Source organism: Oryctolagus cuniculus, chromosome 15 (assembly GCF_051225735.1).
Source record: "Oryctolagus cuniculus isolate XC-2025 breed Fujian yellow rabbit chromosome 15, ASM5122573v1, whole genome shotgun sequence".
Classification (NCBI taxonomy): domain Eukaryota; kingdom Metazoa; phylum Chordata; class Mammalia; order Lagomorpha; family Leporidae; genus Oryctolagus; species Oryctolagus cuniculus.
The window spans coordinates 34,968,368-34,987,957 of record NC_142881.1 but is presented as its reverse complement, the minus strand read 5'-3'; the positions used below and the strand labels follow the sequence as shown (position 1 = coordinate 34,987,957).

General features: G+C 43.4%; 1 pseudogene across 1 annotated transcript in view; it reads right to left on the bottom strand.

The window, feature by feature from the left end:
* The window catches only part of LOC138845335 (cytochrome P450 2C5-like), a 40,420-nt pseudogene that overhangs the window by 6,827 nt on the left and 14,003 nt on the right, over positions 1–19,590 (bottom strand). Inside the window, exons 6-7 of the transcript XR_016222089.1 lie at positions 1,127–1,386; positions 660–680 (exon numbers count right to left, since the gene is read on the bottom strand). The product of XR_016222089.1 is annotated as a cytochrome P450 2C5-like (transcript). The remainder of the gene's footprint in view (positions 1–659; positions 681–1,126; positions 1,387–19,590) is intronic.

Below are 19,590 nucleotides of genomic sequence, written 5' to 3'. Positions count from 1 at the left end.
CTTACTTTGCCCAACACTTGGAAATAATATTCTATCAAGAAGAAAAAAATATGGAGGTTTTCACTGGAGCTAGTTGCCCACTGAAAGGGCTGCTGAATTTCAGGAATTTCAAGGTCTGGGAACTCCAGGAGTTTCCACACCTCCCTTTACAGCCTGTACCTCATTCCTCTGTCCCAGAATACAAGACTTCTGAGGCTTGGTGTCCCCATAAAGTGAACTCCCTTTTCCTGAGGGGAAATGCACTTAGCTGAGAAGAGGAATTTTGGGGGGAACTGGGACAAGGACAGCCCCATGTCTCAGCCTCTTGTTCTACCCTCGTTGACACTTGGGATTTCCAAATCCTTACCCTTGGGGATGTAGGGACACAGATTAGCTTCTAATCCTTGAACCCTTCCTCTACCATACTTGGGTTACAGCTTCTCCCTCTCTGCAAGCTAATGATCATCTCTGCAACTGCTCTGGGAGTTTCAGGCATTTAATGGAGAGTTGCAAGCTAGTTCCTGTACACACCTCCTTCTACTTTAAAGCACTATTTCACATTTGTAATTGTTCAGTTGTTTTTTAAGTGGGAGTTTGCTCAAGGGAAAAAGTGTGTTATCTTACCTCCTACAAACTAAACTTCTTCCAGATAACTTTTCAAATGAATTTTTCTAAGTAATATAAAATAATTTTTACCACCTCTCCCAATCTTGTTTTATCCAAGGCAAGCTTTCGGGCAGTAGACTTCTGTTGTAATAACATTATTTTGGGTGCATCCTCTGACTGAAAGGATATAGCTGTCTTATGCCTCTAAACTTTCAGAAAGCTACTCAGACTGGAGTTACCTAAGGAAGCCTCACTGAATTTCATGTTGGCTTTCAGTAAGAAAAGCTTCCTTGTCCTTTTCCCTGCATTAGAGCACTGAGTTGTCAGAACAAGGAAATGTAGCCTCAAGACTATACCTACTCCTCAATGGGGTCTTTTTGTTATGAAAAAAAATTGCAATGCTGTGCCTGCCACACATCACTCCCATGAGATCCAGCACAGCCCCCGAACATCACTGCTCTTCCTCCTGCCATGCTGTTTCCACTTCTTTCGGATCTCCACCTGCATTGTACAATGTTTCCTGTGTTATTCTGATCACTACACTGGACAGAGTACAGTTTTTAAGTTTTTAAGCAGTGAGACTCCTCTAGCACAAACCAGGTGGAGGACAGTAGCCTCAGCTCCCCAGCTTCTCTCCTGAATGCAGTTTGCTCCTCTCTGAGTCGTACCTGCGACCTCGGGGTGCTTCAGCAGGAGCAAGAGGGAGTATCTCAGCGTTGTGCTCGTTGTCTCAGTCCCAGCTCCAAACAAATCAGACACAGTGGTTACCAAGCTTTCAAGAGTGAACTCCAGATGGGTTTCCTAAGAGTGATTTGATGCAATTTGACAAATTATTTGCCAGGAAATCAAACTAAATCCACAATACTCACATTTTATTTGAAGTAAATGAAGCACTGTTTGTTTAAGACAGTATTAACTACACTTTCTTTTATTTATTCACAAGCAAAATCTTTTTTTAAGATTCATTTTATCTATTTGAAAGTCAGAGTTATACAAGAGAGAAGGAGAGGCAGAGAGAGAGAGAGGTCCTCCATCCACTGGTTCACTCTCCAATTAGGCACAGCAGCCGGAACTGTGCTGATCTGAAGCGAGGAGACAGGAGCTTCCTCCAGGTCTTTTCACTTGGGTGTGGGCCCAAGACTTGGGCCATCTCCTCCTGTTTTCCCAGGCTACTGCAGGTATCTAGATTGGAAGTGGAGCAGCCGGGACTAGAACCGGCGGCCATAAAGGATGCCAGCACTGCGGGCAGCGGCTTTACCACTATGCCACAGTGCCGGCCCCCACAAGATAGTCTTAATGAATAAATCTATGACTAAGTTCAGAGCATATCATGAAATATATTGTGAGTGCAAATTGAGAGCTTCTAATCTTGTCTTCTGTCAAAAATTGGTATGGAATAAAAGTATGTGCTGATTTGTTAAGACGTAAAATATGTGGAAATCTGATATGGTGAAGAGTTAAAATTGTATATGTACGGGTGTCAAAAGTTAAGCTTAAGCTTACAGGTTTAAACCTTCCTGGTGCAGCTGTGAAAATAAGACAGAGTAAAGTAGCACCTTGACAGTAGGGACTCCATTTTGGAGCCCTTGAGACTGCATTCTGGGAAAGCACCCCCCCCCCACCATGAGACTCTGGTCTGAAACTATGATCTCAAATAGTCGGACAATAGCAGTGCACTACACCACCCTTGGCAACGCACAAAACCCCCCTAGCATGATTGCTCAAGCTTAAAAGTAGAAAGGTTGCACCTGGGTTACCTGGGCTAATAATGAAGATGTGATTTGTCTATGTCTTAAAATCATAATTGCTGATTGTAAGATTTTAGCAACAGCTTAACAACCGTGTATTCTCTCCCCCCTCCCGATTTTGCGGTTTTTGCCTTTATAAACCCTATGCTGTAGTTCCTCACTGCTCCTCTGTCCTTGTCAGAGGGCCCCAACATGTTGGATCAATAAATTTAACCCTTTGCTGGTTGCATGAGAGAAAAAGTCTCTTGGAGTCGTTCCTCGGGCGGTGGGCTTTTTTTTTAGACCCTAACAATGGCAGCAAAACCTAGATGATAATGGATTCGTTAAGAAAAGATGAGGTCAGCACTACTGTGTCCAGAAGGGAGGCAACCAGCAAGATGGACGGGGGGACACACACAGGAATGAATCAGGAGGCACGAGCTGAAGAGATGCTGTGGTCATGAAGATAGATCTGAGACATTCACAGGGCCACAGACGAAGGAGAGAACAGGAGTCCTGATGCCAGGACTAAGGGACTAATTGTACGGAGTTTCTCACACACTGTGCTTTAGAAGAGAGTAAGCTGTTGAAAAGGACATATGCATTTGGTCAGTCCCTAAATCAGTATTACATTAGTGATGTTTTTATAATATTGAATTGATCCATATTATGTCCTTTTAATATAATGAACACCCTGAAAATAAACTAAATCCTCTCAAAACATGAAGTTGCTACACAAAGACACTCAGATTGCTCAGTAATCTTGCCTTCAGAGAGAATGGTAAGTTCATCAATTATTTCTCTTGAATCAGTAAGACAAGCAATGTGCTCACAAACCGATACTAACATTTCCTTCTTTGGAAGTGGATTTGAGATTCACTGGGTACTAGCACATAACCTGTCATAATTAAGCTAGACTCTATGAAACAATAGCCAAGGGGTAGACTTTCCATACCATACAGCAGTGATACTGCTATGATGGCAATTCTGGAGCAATGTCGCAAACATGCTAGATCAGGAAGTTCAGGAATCAGTCCCTGCAGGAAAAGGAAATCACTGACCTTGAGGGATCTGTCTGGGGCAAGTATTTCAGGACTCTGGATGCTCGTCAGACGCCTGCAGTCTTCAGGCTAGTGCTTGATGAAGAACTTCCCTGCTCTATTTTAGGGAATTTTGGCGTCTCATGTATAAATAGAGGCTAACATACATTGTACCTCAGCTCTGTGGCAGGCAACTTTGGGGCCAGTGTCCTGTGCTTCTGTGTGGCTTTCTGGTCCCAGACTGGGCAAGGGAAATATTTTCCTTTAAAAACAAGGAGTTGTGCCTTTTGATTGCTGATGGGCTGGGCATTGTTTCAATCCCATGTGCTCCAACAACTTCTCCAGGGCATTAAGTGAGAGATTTAAAGAAGCAGAGTGACTTTAATATTTTTTTCTATTCTTACTGGACCCAATTTTAACAAAATCTGTGTCACATCACTGATCAGTTGTGGGGAGCCATTGCACCACGCCCTAAAGATGGCGCCGGCTCCTTTCCCCTGGAAGGACTGGCGAGAAACAAACAACTCCTAATAAGGAGATGGCTGAGCTCCCTTCTGGCTTCTGCATTGCTGTACCAATCAATGCTTGCCACTTGGCTGCTTTTGATTGGTGTGCTGATGGCTATAAGAGGGAGGGGAGAGGAAAGGAGGCGGAAGAAGAAGTTTGTAAAAGGTTCCTGAATAAACTGCTGGAAGAAGAGTCCGGGTCGTGTCTTCCTTGCTGGTCAAGGGACGCGACAACTGGTGGCCCGTATGGGGAACATCTCTAACGCGAACTCAGAACTTCCTGCAGTCAGGGCAGTGCTGATAAGTACCCCAGGAAAATAAGGTGGGGATCTGCGATAAGAGCGGGCAGTCCTGCGATAATAGCGGGAGGGTAGTTCTGCGATTAAAGCAGAGGAAGTTCTGTGACAAAAGCAGAAGGAGCTCTGACCTGTGGCCAGGGAAAGAGCACAATTTTTGACGATGGGTAATTCACAGTCCCATCAAATTTTTCTGGCGCTGAATGCGCTGCTTCGAGAAAACGGTTTGAAACTTAAGCCTAGTACGTTGCATAGGTTTTTACGTAACTGCGATACCATTGCACCCTGGTATGGGGTTTCGGGAAGCCTTACTATCCCTTCATGGGACAAACTAGGCAGGGATTTGGATTTTGCATTTGAACAGGGTAATCTTGAAGGGGGAGTGAGACCTCGAGCATGCCTCGAGGATGAGCAGTGTAGTGAAGCTATTCTGAGCGGTCAAGCTGCCTTGGAGGAGCTTCAGGAAGAGTGCTCCGAGAGAGCTGCCAGTGAAAAAGGGAAAACTTTGAAGGAGAGTCAGAAAAGAACTAGGAAAAAACTGTACCCCAATCTTTCCGAGTTGCGCAGCCCCTCCTTAGTAAGTAGTTCTAGTGCAGAAAGTAGCTCAGAAAGCAGCAGTGAGTCTGAAGAGTGTGGCGATAACAAAGAGTCTGATATAAAGCAAGTACGGGAATTAAATCGGCAAATGAGGAAGTTGCAACTAAAAGGAAAAAAGAAACTTAAGCATGGTACTTTCCAGGGGAACTTAGGGGAGGAGCCTGAAGCCTTTCCTCCTCAGTATGAGCCTCTATCCGTGCAAGGAAGAGGGCGGACTTTCTGTCCGGGAGTCTGGAAACAGGTTGGTGCGGAGTTGTTAAGTGCCTATCCTGTCTTCCAAGATCCGCAAGGGCAGAGGTACGAGGAACCCCTCGACATAAAGATAATCAAATCAGTAGCGGAGTCAGTAAGAGCCTATGGCATCAGCGGCTCTTTCACGCTGGCTCAAGTAGAAAATCTTCAAAGATACTGCATGACTCCAAATGACTGGAGCAGGTTGGCTCGTGCTGCATTGTCACTAGGACAATACTTAGACTTCAGAGCTTTCCTGATTGACTTTGCCAATGAACAAGCGGCAGAAAATGCAGCAGCAGGGAAGCCGCATTGGGACAGAGATATGCTGCTAGGCATAGGGAGATTCGCTAACCAGCAGACAGGTTACCCACATGCAGTGTATGAACAAGTTAACAAGATAGCCATCAAGGCTTGGAAGTCTATACCAAACAGAGGAGAGGTAGGTGGGAATTTGACAAAGATTACACAGGGACCCACTGAGCCGTTTTCAGACTTTGTAGCGCACATGGCGGAAGCTGCGGGTAGGATTTTTGGAGATCCAGATCGCGCCATGCCGCTGATAGAACAGTTGGTTTTTGAGCAGTGCACTAAGGAATGCAGAGCCGCTATAACACCATGGAAGAGCAATGGGCTTCAGGTATGGATAAAACAATGCAGGGAAATAGGAGGGCCGCTATCCAACACTGGCCTCACTGCAGCAGTCCTTCAAATCACGAAGGGCAATAGGGGATCAGGGAACGCTGGAGCATGTTTCAGCTGTGGAAAAATGGGACATATGAAGCGGCAATGTCCACAAAGGGGAAGAGGCAAAGAACAAAGACAGGAAGGACCAGGAATTTGTCCAAAATGCAGGAAGGGAAAGCACTGGGCTAATGAATGCCGCTTGGTAAAGGACATTGACGGCAACGTCCTTGCTTCTGGCAATGGTGGGGTGCATCCAAAAAATGGGCAGCGGGGCCCTCGTCCCCAGGGCCCACAAATATATGGGGCATTCGAGAGTCAGCATCAGGGCCCCCATCAGGACCAGCAGCAGGGGAGGCAAAGTCAGTGGCCCAGCTTCAGACATCCCAGAGACCACGGAGAGCCACTGCAGGCTCCACAGGCCTGGACCTCTGTGCCACCGCCAGACTCATACTAACACCAAAAATGGGAGTGCAAGCCATTGAGTCAGACTTTCAGGGACCCCTAGAGGAAGGGACAGTGGGATTGTTGTTGGGACGTTCATCCTCTACCTTGAAAGGTCTCATAATTCATCCAGGAGTCATAGATTCGGATTATACTGGCATGGTGAAAATCATGGTTGAGTCCCCTAGAGGTATAACAGCTATTAATCCAGGAGATAGGATTGCACAACTTGTAATCCTTCCTAGCAAGCATTTGCAGTTCAGTGCATCAAAGAAACAACGAGGAAGTGAAGGCTTTGGATCCACAGGCGTAGATTGTACCTTCTTGTCTTTAGAACTAGACCAGAGACCAACATTAAAAATAAAAATAAATGGAAAGGACATTCTTGGCCTACTAGACACAGGTGCAGACCGTAGTATCATCGCCTCCAAGGATTGGCCTCCAAAGTGGCCTAAGCAGGCATCCTCACAATCCCTTCGGGGACTGGGATATTCAGAAACTCCTGAGATGAGCACAGTAATGCTGCACTGGGAGGATGCAGAGGGACATTCAGGCACGGTGCAACCTTATGTTTTGGATTTACCTATCTCTTTATGGGGCCGAGACCTTTTGAAAGACATGAACTATAAATTAAGTAATGAATACTCCAGTGTTTCTCAAAAATTGATGAAGGATATGGGACACCATCCGAATTATGGAATAGGAAAATTCTTACAAGGAAGAAATGAGCCCACTGAAGTAGTGCAGAGGCCTCCTCACCAAGGGCTGGGTTTTTCATAGGAGCCGCTGAGGAAGGTATTCCCATTACTTAGAAGCACGAGGACCCAGTGTGGGTTCCTCAGTGGCCTCTGTCCTCAGACAAATTGGTCGCAGCACAGCAATTGGTTCAAGAACAATTGAATTTAGGACACATTAGACCCTCTGTATCGCCTTGGAATACTCCTATTTTTGTAATAAAAAAGAAATCAGGGAAGTGGCGGTTGCTACATGACTTGAGAGCTATTAATATGCAGATGCAGGTCATGGGGCCTGTGCAACGTGGGCTGCCTCTTCTATCTACACTTCCACAGGGATGGCCCATAATAATAATAGATATTAAAGACTGTTTCTTCTCCATACCCCTACATACAAAGGATTGTGAAAGGTTTGCCTTTACCTTGCCGGCGTGCAATTCAGAGGTATGAATGGGTTGTGCTTCCGCAGGGCATGGCTAACAGCCCCACAATGTGTCAGCTATTCGTGGGTCAAGCGATTGGGCCTTTACGTAAGAAATTTTCTTCCTTAAAATGCATCCATTACATGGATGACATCCTCTTAGCAGCAAAAGACGAATTCGTATTAGATGATGGCTTTGCATATTTGATTCAGTTGTTAGAAAGTAAGAAGTTATTTATTGCCCCTGAAAAGGTTCAAAAAGGAAGCATTGCAACTTATCTGGGATCCCGCATAACTAGTACTCAAATTGTTCCTCAAAAGGTGGAATTGCGCAAAGATAGTTTAAAGACTAAATGATTTTCAGAGATTATTAGGAGATATAAATTGGGTTAGGGGTTATTTGAATCTTCCCAATTATGAACTTAAGCCACTTTATGTCATTTTGCGCGGTGATTCGGCGTTGGACTCACCGCGGTGCTTAACTCCGGAGGCCAGGGAGGCCCTAGAGAAGGTAGAAAAGAAATTACAGGAGGCATTCTTATGCAGAATGAATGAAAATCTGCCATTGTCATTATGCATTCTCCCAACACTTAACCAACCTACAGGGCTAGTATGGCAGGAAGGTCCGCTTTTGTGGATACATCCAAGGAGTTCTCCAGCCAAGTCTATTGAGTATTATCCGGCAGCGGTGGCAAAGCTAGCACTGGAAGGTTTGCAACAATGTTTACAATATTTTGGAAAATTGCTGTGTGAAGTGATTGTTCCTTATGATGCCAAACAAGTCAACGTCCTATGTGCTCTTTTAGATGATTGGGCAGTGTTTTGCTGTGGGTTCCCAGGCTTTATAGACAATCATTTACCAAAAAGTCCATTGTTACAATTTTTTAAAGAACATCCGGTAGTATTTCCAAAAATTACAGCCGCTGAGCCATTACTAGGTGCTCCAAATATATTTACGGATGGGTCAAAAACAGGCTGTGGGGTTTATATGGTAGAGGGTAATGACCCGGTATTTCATCAGTTTCAGCCAGGCTCACCTCAAGTTGTGGAGTTAAAAATAGTTATTGAGGTCCTTAAGCAGTGCTCTTTTGCCTTTAATTTGTTGTCAGATTTCTTATATGTGGTGAACGCATTAAAGATATTGGAAACCGCAGGGCCGATTAAACCTTCTAGCCCAATTGCATCCCTATTGCATATAGCCCAGCAGTTGCTTTGGTCATGGAAAAATCCCTTTTTTGCTCAGCATATTAGAGCCCACACAGGCATGCCTGGTCCTTTATGTGAAGGCAATGCGCAAGTAGACCTGTGTACTAGACAGGAATTCATCTTTTTTACTACTTCTGCAGAGGCTGCTAAAGCTTTCCATCAATCTTTTCATGTCAACGTGCGTGCTTTGCAGCAGAAATTTCATCTTTCCCGCGCAGATGCCAGACAGATTGTACTTGATTGTGCTGACTGTGCTGTTACTCGTGCGCAACCTAGTGTTGGCATAAACCCTAGAGGGTTACTGCCTGGGAGAGTATGGCAGATGGATGTGACCCATGTATCGGAATTTGGGAAATTGAAATATGTTCATGTCTCAGTGGACACGTGCTCAGGCATTATGTATGCCTCTCCCCTCAGTGGTGAATCTACACATCAGGTGATTGCTCATTGTCTGGATGCATGGGCCGCCTGGGGGAAACCCCAGGTGCTAAAAACTGATAATGGCCCGGCCTATACCTCTCAAACCTTTACCACCTATTGCCAAAAAATGGAGGTTCAACTTGTCCATGGATTGCCATACAATCCTCAGGGCCAGGGCATAATTGAGCGAGCACACCGCACACTGAAAGAATATCTTTTAAAACAAAAAGGGGGAGTTGGCTATAGCCGCACCCCGAGAGAGAGAATTGCCTTAGTCTTATTTACAATTAATTTTTTAAATTTGGATGTGCATGGGCACTCAGCCGCGGACAGGCATCAGCAACAAGGAAACCCAAGTAGAGGGTTGGTAAAATGGAAAGATCTCTTGACGGGCCAGTGGCGTGGCCCTGATCCTGTGCTGGCATGGGCACGAGGTGCTGTTTGTGTTTTTCCACAGGATCAACATTACCCGGTGTGGGTTCCGGAGCGAGCGGTCAGGCGGGTCTGCCACGAGGAGAATCCTGCTGTTGCTTTTGATACTTCTACCTCAAATGCAGCGGACACAGGTGGAGCAGAGATGGGGGATTCTATCAGTATTCCCAAAGCCGATGCCGGTGATGTATAACGCTCAAGTGTTCCCTTGCTTTTTTGCCACCAATCTTACCTTGGGAGTCCCTTACTTGCCCATGGATACAGATTCTCAATATGCACCTGCAGGAAATTACACCTTAGAAGGCAGTTTATCTTTTTTGATTAGTAATAATATTACTTATGAAAATAGCTCTTGCATAAAGTTCTATAATAAATCTGCAGCCTGGGTAGATTTTCCAACAACCCCTGGATTGGCCAATGCTTCCTGGATATCAGGATGGTGGCCTGCCATGGAGAAGAAGGACCAGGGGTCTACCATTCCTTCTCAGCCACGATGGGCCCCTCGTTGCTATGGCAATCGTGGGGATGGTATCTTGCCGTGGCGGGATGTCAAGGGCGCAATAACATTTGGGCAAAGAAAGGATACTTTACATTTTCTCCCCGGATAAATGTGAGTGGAAATTTTCAGGGTTGTGTGTGACCTCTGTTCAGTATGATAACATGACTCAGGCAGCAAACTACTCTAAACAGTTGTCTCAGATGCTCTTGCAGAATTGGTCCGCGGAATTTGACTACACCTTGAAGCAACTGCGCCTTGCCGTGGTCACCATCAACTACACGCATGTGGATGTCTCCTTCACATCTGGATTGTCATCCTGGATCCGCACAGCCGTCTCCAGCCTGAAGGAGTGGGCGGGACTTGGAGCTTTGACGGGGTTGCTGTTACTTGTTGTGTTATTTTGCCTGTGGTGTTTGTGCAGGATGAGGACAGCTCATCGGCGGGAATTGGCCATGATAGCTCAAGCCTTTTATGCCCTTGAGGCTGGACAATCACCGCAAGCATGGCTGGCCTTCCTTGAATGCTAGGCATGGGTGCAGGGTGCGAGGCAAAGCACTGCGGAGAGAATGAGCCATTACGTTCTCTGGAAGGCAAGTCTGTCTGCATGTGGGTTGGCATCCCAGATCCCACCCTCGCAAAAAGGATGCTGTTCCAGGTGGATGCCTGGCAGTGGGGGACAGACCCCTACCTTCTCCTGTAATCCTTAGATGCCTGGTTCTAAAACAAAAAGGGGGAACTGTGCGGAGCCATTGCACTGCGCCCTAAAGATGGCGCCGGCTCCTTTCCCCTGGAAGGACTGGCGAGAAACAAACAACTCCTAATAAGGAGATGGCTGAGCTCCCTTCTGGCTTCCACATTGCTGTACCAATCAATGCTTGCCACTTGGCTGCTTTTGATTGGTGCGCTGATGGCTATAAGAGGGAGGGGAGAGGAAAGGAGGTGGAAGAAGAAGTTTGTAAAAGGTTCCTGAATAAACTGCTGGAAGAAGAGTTCGGGTCGTGTCTTCCTTGCTGGTCGAGGGACGCGACAATCAGTAGCAAAGAAAACAGAACAAGAGTTGAGTGGTCACATGACAGGAAATATATCCTTTGCTAAAATAATCTAAAAATTTCTAAATAAGTATGCAGTTGCAGGCTTTGTCAAGGAAAAACAACAGTTTTTGCGATGCAGAAAATTCTGATTTCTAGAATTGACACAACATGTCCAGCTCTCAAGAAGAAATTACATGTTATTTTTTTTTATTTATTTAATGAATATAAGTTTCCAAAGTACGAATAATGGATTACAATGGCTTCCCCCCCATACCGTCCCTCCCACCCACAACCCTCCCCTTTCCCACTCCCTCTCCCCTTCCATTCACATCAAGATTCATTTTCGATTATCATAATATACAGAAGATCAGCTTAGTATACATTAAGTAAAGATTTCAACAGTTTGCTCCCACACAGAAACATAAAGTGAAAAATAATAGATGATTTTTTTTTTATGATGGTGAAATCAGATCAGACCTATTGTCATGTTTAATCCCAGTGAGAGTCAAGTTGGGAGTTGATAGTTTTTTCTTTTTTTTTTTTTTTTTTTTTTTTTTTTTACAGAGGATCAGTTTAGTATGCATTAAGTAAAGATTTCAACAGTTTGCACCCCCATAGAAACACAAAGTGAAATATACTGTTTGAGTACTCGTTATAGCATTAAATTTCAATGCACAGCACATTAAGGACAGAGATCCTACATGAGGAGTAAGTGCACAGTGACTCCTGTTGTTGACTTTACCAATTGACACTCCTGTCTATGGCATCAGTAATCTCCCTATGCTCCAGTCATGAGTTTCCAAGGCTATGGAAGCCCTCTGAGTTCTCCGATTCTTATCTTGTTTAGACAAGGTCATAGTCAAAGTGGAGGTTCTCTCCTCCCTTCAGAGAAAGGTACCTCCTTCTTTGAAGACCTGTTCTTTCCACTGAGATCTCACTCACAGAGATCTTTTGCCAGAGTGTCTTGGCTTTCCATGCCTGAAATACTCTCATGGGCTTTTCAGCCAGATCCGAATGCCTTTAGGGCTGATTCTGAGGCCAGAGTGCTATTTAGGACATCTGCCATTCTATGAGTCTGCTGAGTATCTCACTTCCCATGTTGGATCACTCTCCCCTTTATTTATTCTATCGGTTAGTGTTAGCAGGTACTAGACTTGCTTATGTGCTCCCTTTGACTCTTAGTCCTTTCATTATGATCAATTGTGAACTGAAATTGATCACTTGGACTAGTGAGATGGCATTGGTACATGCCACCTTGATGGGATTAAATTGGAGTACCCTGGTATGTTTCTAACTCTACCATTTGGGGCAAGTCAGCTTGAGCATGTCCCAAATTATACATCTCTTCCCTCTCTTATTCCCACTCTTATGTTTAACAGGGATCACATTTCAGTTAAATTTCAACACTTAAGAATAACTGAATTAATTACAGAATTAAACCAGTCATATTAAGTAGAACAGACAAAAAAACTACTAAGAGGGATAATGTATTAAGTTGTTCATTAACAGTCAGGGCTATGCTGATCAAGTCACCGTTTCCCATAGTGTCCATTCCACTTCAACAGGTTTCCTTTTTGGTGTTCAGTCAGTTGTCACCAATCAGGGAGAACATATGGTATTTGTCCCTTTGGGACTGGCTTATTTCACTCAGCATGATGTGTTCCAGATTCCTCCATTTTGTTGCAAATGACTGGATTTCGTTGTTTCTTACTGCGGTATAGTATTCTAAAGAGTACATATCCCATAATTTCTTTATCCAGTCTACCGTTGATGGGCATTTAGGTTGGTTCCAGGTCTTAGCTATTGTGAATTGTGCTGCAATAAACATTAGGGTGCAGACTGCTTTTTTGTTTGCCAATTTAAATTCCTTTGGGTAAATTCCAAGGAGTGGGATGGCTGGGACAAACGGTAGGGTTATCTTCAGGTTCCTGAGGGATCTCCAGACTGACTTCCATAGTGGCTTGACCAGCTTGCATTCCCACCAACAGTGGGATAGTGTCCCTTTTTCCCCACATCCTCGCCAGCATCTGTTGTTGGTGGATTTCTGAATGTGAGCCATTCTAACCGGGGTGAGGTGGAACCTCAGTGTGGTTTTGATTTGCATTTCCCTGATTGCTAATGACCTTGAACATTTTTTCATGTGCCTGTTGGCCATTTGGATTTCCTCTTTTGAAAAATGTCTATTGAGGTCCTTGGCCCATCTCCTAATTGGTTTGTTGGTTTTGTTTTTGTGGAGTTTCTTGATCTCCTTGTAGATTCTGGTTATTATCCCTTTATCTGTTGCATAGTTTGCAAATATTTTTTCCCATTCTGTCGGTTGTCTCTTCACTCTCCTGACTGTTTCTTTTGCAGTACAGAAACTTCTCAATTTGATGCAATCCCAATAGTTAATTTTGGCTTTGACTGCCTGTGCCTCCCGGGTCTTTTCCAGAAACTCTTTGCCTGTGCCAATATCTTGAAGGGTTTCTCCAATGTTCTCTAGTAACTTGATGGTGTCAGGTCGTAGATTTAGGTCTTTAATCCATGTTGAGTGGATTTTTGTGTAAGGTGTAAGGTAGGGGTCTTGCTTCATGATTCTGCATGTGGAAATCCAATTTTCCCAGCACCATTTATTGAATAGACTGTCCTTGCTCCAGGAATTAGTTTTAGATCCTTGATCGAATATAAGTTGGCTGTAGATGTTTGGGTTGATTTCTGGTGTTTCAATTCTGTTCCATTGGTCTATCCATCTGTTTCTTTACCAGTACCATGCTGTTTTGATTACAACTGCCCTGTAGTATTTCCTGAAATCTGGTATTGTGATGCCTCCGGCTTTGTTTTTGTTGTACAAGATTGCTTTAGCTATTTGAGGTCTCTTGTGCCTCCATATAAATTTCAGCACCAATTTTTCCAGATCTGAGAAGAAGGTCTTCGGTATCTTGATTGGTATTGCATTGAATTTATAAATTACTTTTGGGAGAATGGACATTTTGATGATATTGATTCTTCCAATCCATGAGCATGGAAGATTTTTCCATTTCTTGGTATCCTCTTCTATTTCTTTCTTTAAGCTTTTGTAATTTTCATCGTAGAGATCTTGAACGTCCTTGGTTAAGTTTATTCCAAGGTATTTGATTGTTTTTGTAGCTATTGTGAATGGGATTGATCTTAGAAGTTCTTCCTCAGCCATGGCATTGTCTGTGTATACAAAGGCTGTTAATTTTTGTGCATTGATTTTATATCCTGCTACTTTGCCAAACTCTTCTATGAGTTCCAATAGTCTCTTAGTAGAGTTCTTTGGGTCCCCTAAATAAAGAATCATGTCATCTGCAAAGAGGGATAGTTTGAGTTCTTCCTTCCCAATTTGTATCCCTTTAATTTCTTTTTCTTGCCTAATAGCTCTGGCTAGAACCTCCAGAACTATATTGAATAGCAATGGTGAGAGTGGGCATCCCTGTCTGGTCCCAGATCTCAGTGGAAATGCTTCCAACTTTTCCCCATTCAATAGGATGTTGGCTGTGGGTTTTTCATAGATTGCTTTGATTGTATTGAGGAATGTTCCTTCCAAACCCAGTTTGCTTAGAGTTTTCATCATGAACGGGTGTTGTATTTTATCAAATGCTTTCTCGGCATCTATTGAGATAATCATATGGTTTTTCTTCTGCAGTCGGTTAATGTGGTGTATCACATTGATTGTCTTGTGCACATTAAACCATCCCTGCATACCAGGGATAAATCCCACTTGGTCTGGGTGGATGATCTTTCTGATGTGTTGTTGCATTCTATTGGCGAGAATTTTATTGAGGATTTTTGCATCTATGTTCATCAGGGATATTGGTCTATAATTCTCTTTCAGTGCTGCATCTTTTTCTGGCTTAGGAATTAAGGTGATGCTGGCTTCATAGAAAGAATTTGGGAGGATTCCCTCTTCTTCGATTGTTCTGAATAGTTTGAGAAGAATTGGAGTTAGTTCTTCTTTAAATGTCTGGTAGAATTCAGCAGTGAATCCATCTGGTCCTGGGCTTTTCTTTGTTGGGAGGGCCTTTATTACTGTTTCAATTTCTGTCTCAGTTATGGGTCTGTTTAGGTTTTCGATGTCTTCCTGGTTCAATTTAGGTAGATTGCATGTGTCCAGGAATCTATCCATTTCTGATAGGTTTCCCTGTTTGCTGGCATACAAGTCCTTGTAGTAATTTCTGATGATTCTTTTTATTTCTGTGGTGTCTGTTGTTACATTTCCTTTTTCATCTCTGATTTTATTGATTTGGGTCTTTTCTCTTCTTTTTTTAGTTAGTTGGGCCAATGGGGTGTCAATTTTGTTTATTTTTTCAAAAAACCAGCTCCTCGTTTGGCTGATTTTTTGGAATGTTTTTTGGATTCAATCCTGTTGATTTCTTCTCTGATTTTAATTATTTCTCTTCTCCTACTAGATTTGGGTCTGGTTTGCTGTAGGTTTTCTAGATCCTTGAGGTGAATAGAAACCTCATCTATTTGGTGCCTTTCCAATTTCTTGATGTAGGCACCTATTGATATAAACTTTCCTCTTAACACTGCTTTTGCTGCGTCCCATAAGTTTTGGTATGTTGTGCTGTTATCCTCATTTACTTCCAGAAAGTTTTTGATTTCTCTTTTGATTTCTTCTATGACCCATTGTTCATTCAGGAGCATGTTGTTCAATCTCCATGTGTTTGCATATGCTCTAGGGATTCCTGAGTTGTTCATTTCCAACTTCATTCCTTTATGGTCTGAGAAGCTGCATGGTATGATTCTAATTCTTTTGAATTTGCTGAGACTTGCTTTATGGCCTAGTATGTGGTCAATCCTAGAGAAGGTTCCATGTACTGCTGAGAAGAATGTAAAGTCTTTAGATGTAGGATTGAAAGTTCTGTATATATCTGTTAGATCCATTTGGGCTATAGTGTCGTTTAAATTACTGTATCCTTGTTGATCTTCTGTCCTGTTGATCTGTCTATTTCTGAGAGTGGAGTATTGAAGTCCCCCAGTACTATTGTATTGGGGTCTAAGTCTCACTTTAAGTCCCTTAACAAAATTTTTAAATAGACCGGTGCCCTGTAGTTAGGTGCATATACATTGATAATTGTTATATCTTCCTGTTGAATTGATCCCTTAATCATTATGTAGTGTCCCTCTTTGTCTCTCTTAACGGTTTTTGTAGTAAAGTTTATGGTGTCTGATATTAAGATGGCTACGCCTGCTCTTTTTTCATTTCTGTTGGCATGGTATATCTTTTTCCAGCCTTTCACTTTCAGTCTGTATGGATCTTTGTTGGAAAGATGTGTTTCTTGTAAGCAGCAAATAGATGGGTTTTGTTCCTTAACCCAGTCAGCCAAACGGTGTCTTTTAACTGGACAGTTCAGGCCATTCACGTTCAATGTGACTAATGATAAGTGGTAACTTTGCCCTGCCATTTGCCAAAGATAAGTTCTAATATATGCTTTGAATTCCCTGTGATCTTTTGCTGTGAGGTTTCCTTCCTTTACCTTCTTTCATATTGATGACCGTGTTTCTTTGTTTCTGTGTGTAACACATCTTTAAGCATCTTTTGCAGGGCTGGACGAATGGCAACAAATTCTTTCAATTTCTGTTTGTTATGAAAAGTCTTTATTTCACCTTCATTCACAAATGATAGCTTTGCAGGATATAATATTCTGGGCTGACAGTTGTTCTCTCTTAGTACCTGGGCTATATCTCGCCATTCCCTCCTAGCTTGTAGAGTTTCTGATGAGAAGTCAGCTGTGAGTCTGATTGGAGATCCTCTGAGAGTAATCTGACGTTTCTCTCTTGCACATTTTAGGATCTTTTCTTTATGTTTCACTGTGGAGAGTTTAATTGCAACGTGTCGTGGTGAGGATCTCTTTTGGTCATGTTTATTAGGGGTTCTGTGAGCTTCCTGTACTAGGATTTCTCTGTCCTTCTCCAAACCTGGGAAATTTTCTGCTAATATCTCACTAAAAAGGCCTTCTAATCCTTTCTCCCTCTCCATGCCTTCAGGAACTCCTAGAACCCGAATGTTGGGTTTTTTAATAGTATCCTGAAGATTCCCGACAATATGTTTTAGATTCCTAATTTCCTCGTCTTTTCTTTGGTCTGACTGTATCCTTTCCTGTTCTCTGTCTTCTAAGTCTGATATTCTCTCTTCTGCTTCTCCCATTCTGTTTGTAAGGCTCTCTATTGTGTTTTTCATTTGATCTATTGAATTCTTCACTTCAGTCACTATCCCAGTTTCCTGTTGTACTAGTTGTTTCGTTTCATTTTGATTCCTCCTTAATATTTCATTTTCACGAGAGAGATTTTCTATCTTGTCCATTAAGGATTTCTGTAGTTCAAGAATTTGTTTTTGAGAACTTCTTAATGTTCTTATCAATTTTTTGAGATCTGCTTCTTGCATTTCTTCTATGTCATCATCCTCATAATTTTGAATTGGGGTGTCTTTTTCATTTGAGGGCGTCATGGTGACTTCCTTGTTTTTATTACCTTGGTTTTTGCATTTGTTATTTGGCATATTGGAGATATTTTGTTTCTTCACTGTGGTGCTTTTTCTTGTTATACTATGACTCTAGATTAAGTGGACTATCTGTTTTTGATGGAGCCTTAGGGCTTGAGATGGGTGTGGCCTGAGAGCTCTGTTTGCTGTGCCAAAGGTGATACTCCCAGGTTGGGCGTGGTAAACCTCTCTCTCTCTTTTGATTCAAAAGGGAAGTTGTTCTGCACAGCTGAATGAAGTTGGAGGTAGTTAGCAGGCAAATGATATACCCACAGGAGCCAGAGATTGGAAGCTCTTTCCCAAGGACCACACAGGGAATCTGTTCGGCCCTCGGAGTGGGCTCAAATTCTCCTTCAGTCTCCCACTGGGTTGCCAAAGTTACGGAATTGTAGCGTCTCTGGAGAGTGCTCACGTGAATTCCGTGAGTTCTCTCCCCCACCGTCTCTTTTTTCACACTCTCAGTTCAGTAGCACCACAAATTTACAAGGTCCTAATCTCCTGTTAATTCGCCCCGCCCAGAGTCAGGATTTTCTGCTAGGCTCAGGGCTGGTGCAGACCTGAGGTCGCTCTGCTTATGACGTATGTCCAAGATGGTGCCTGCTCTTTGTCTTGCTCGCCCTTGAGAGGTGAGCGGAGAGAGAGAAACCCGTGTCCATACCAGTCACCTTTTTTTTTTTTCCCCTCTCTCTCTCTTCCAGTTAGCTTGGTGAAGTCCCCCCCCCCCGGGGGTCGTTCCCTCTAGTCTCCTCTCTCCGCTTGCCTGCCGGTGTCTCGGGTTATTGAGGTTCGGCTCACCTCGCGTTCCAGCGCTGGTGTGTTGAGTCTGCCGCTGGTGTCCCGAACTGTGGGCTCCCACGCTCTCCACACAGGTCTGCTCCCCTTCCAGCGCCGATGTGTGGACTCGGAGCCCTGGACATCCCAAGTCTTCCCGCTGTTGCACTCCCCTTTGAGCACTTGCGCGCAGACCCTGCAGCTTGCGCAGCTCAGTCCCGCGGCTCGGCTTCCGCGGCTCGGCTTCCGCAGCTCGGCTTCCGCGCGCGGTGGGCAACCTTGTTCTCCCAGTAGGTCCTCCGATTTACGCCCACTGGATCCAGAAGAGTTTCGTCTGCAATATTTTCCTGGTTCTTTTTTCTGAGGCTACCGTAACTCCCCTTTTATTAAACTAAATTTTCCCAGACTATCGGTGCGCGCCCTCACTATTCCGCCATCTTGGCTCCGCCAGAAATTACATGTTATAAAAAGAAGCAAGAAAGCATGCTGGCAGCAGCGGCTGTTGGAGGGTGGACCAATGCCAAAGGAAGACCTTTCTTTCTGTCTCCCTCTCTCACTGTCCACTCTGCCTGTCCAAAAAAAAAAAAAAAAAACCATAAGGGAAATGCAAATGAAAACCACAATAAATTTTCACCTCACAAACACAGAAACACGGTCATCAATATGAAAGAAGGTAAAGGAAGGAAACTTCACAGCAAAAGATCACAGGGAATTCAAAGCATATATTAGAACTTATGTTTGGCAAATGGCAGGGCAAAGTTACCACTTATCATTAGTCACATTGAACATTAATGGCCTGAACTGTCCAGTTAAAAGACACCGATTGGCTGATTGGGTTAAGGAACAAAACCCATCTATTTGCTGCTTACAAGAAACTTTCCAACAAAGATGCATACAGACTGAAAGTGAAAGACTGGAATAAGATATACTATGCTAACAGAAATGAAAAAAGAGTGGGTGTACCCATCTTAATATCGGACAACATAAACTTTACCACAAAAACTGTTAAGAGAGACAAAGAGGGACACTATATAATGATTAAGGGATCAATTCAAAAGGAAGATATAACAATTATCAATGTATATGCACCTAACTACAGGGCACCGGTCTATTTAAAAATTTTGTTAAGGGACTTAAAGTGAGACTTAGACCCCAATACAATAGTACTGGGGGACTTCAATACTCCACTCTCAGAAATAGACAGATCAACAGGACAGAAGATCAACAAGGATACAGTAGATTTAAAGGACACTATAGCCCAAATGGATCTAACAGATATATACAGAACTTTCAATCCTACATCTAAAGACTTTACATTCTTCTCAGCAGTACATGGAACCTTCTCTAGGATTGACCACATACTAGGCCATAAAGCAAGTCTCAGCAAATTCAAAAGAATTAGAATCATACCATACAGCTTCTCAGGCCATAAAGGAATGAAGGTGGAAATTAGCAACTCAGGAATCCCTAGAGCATATGCAA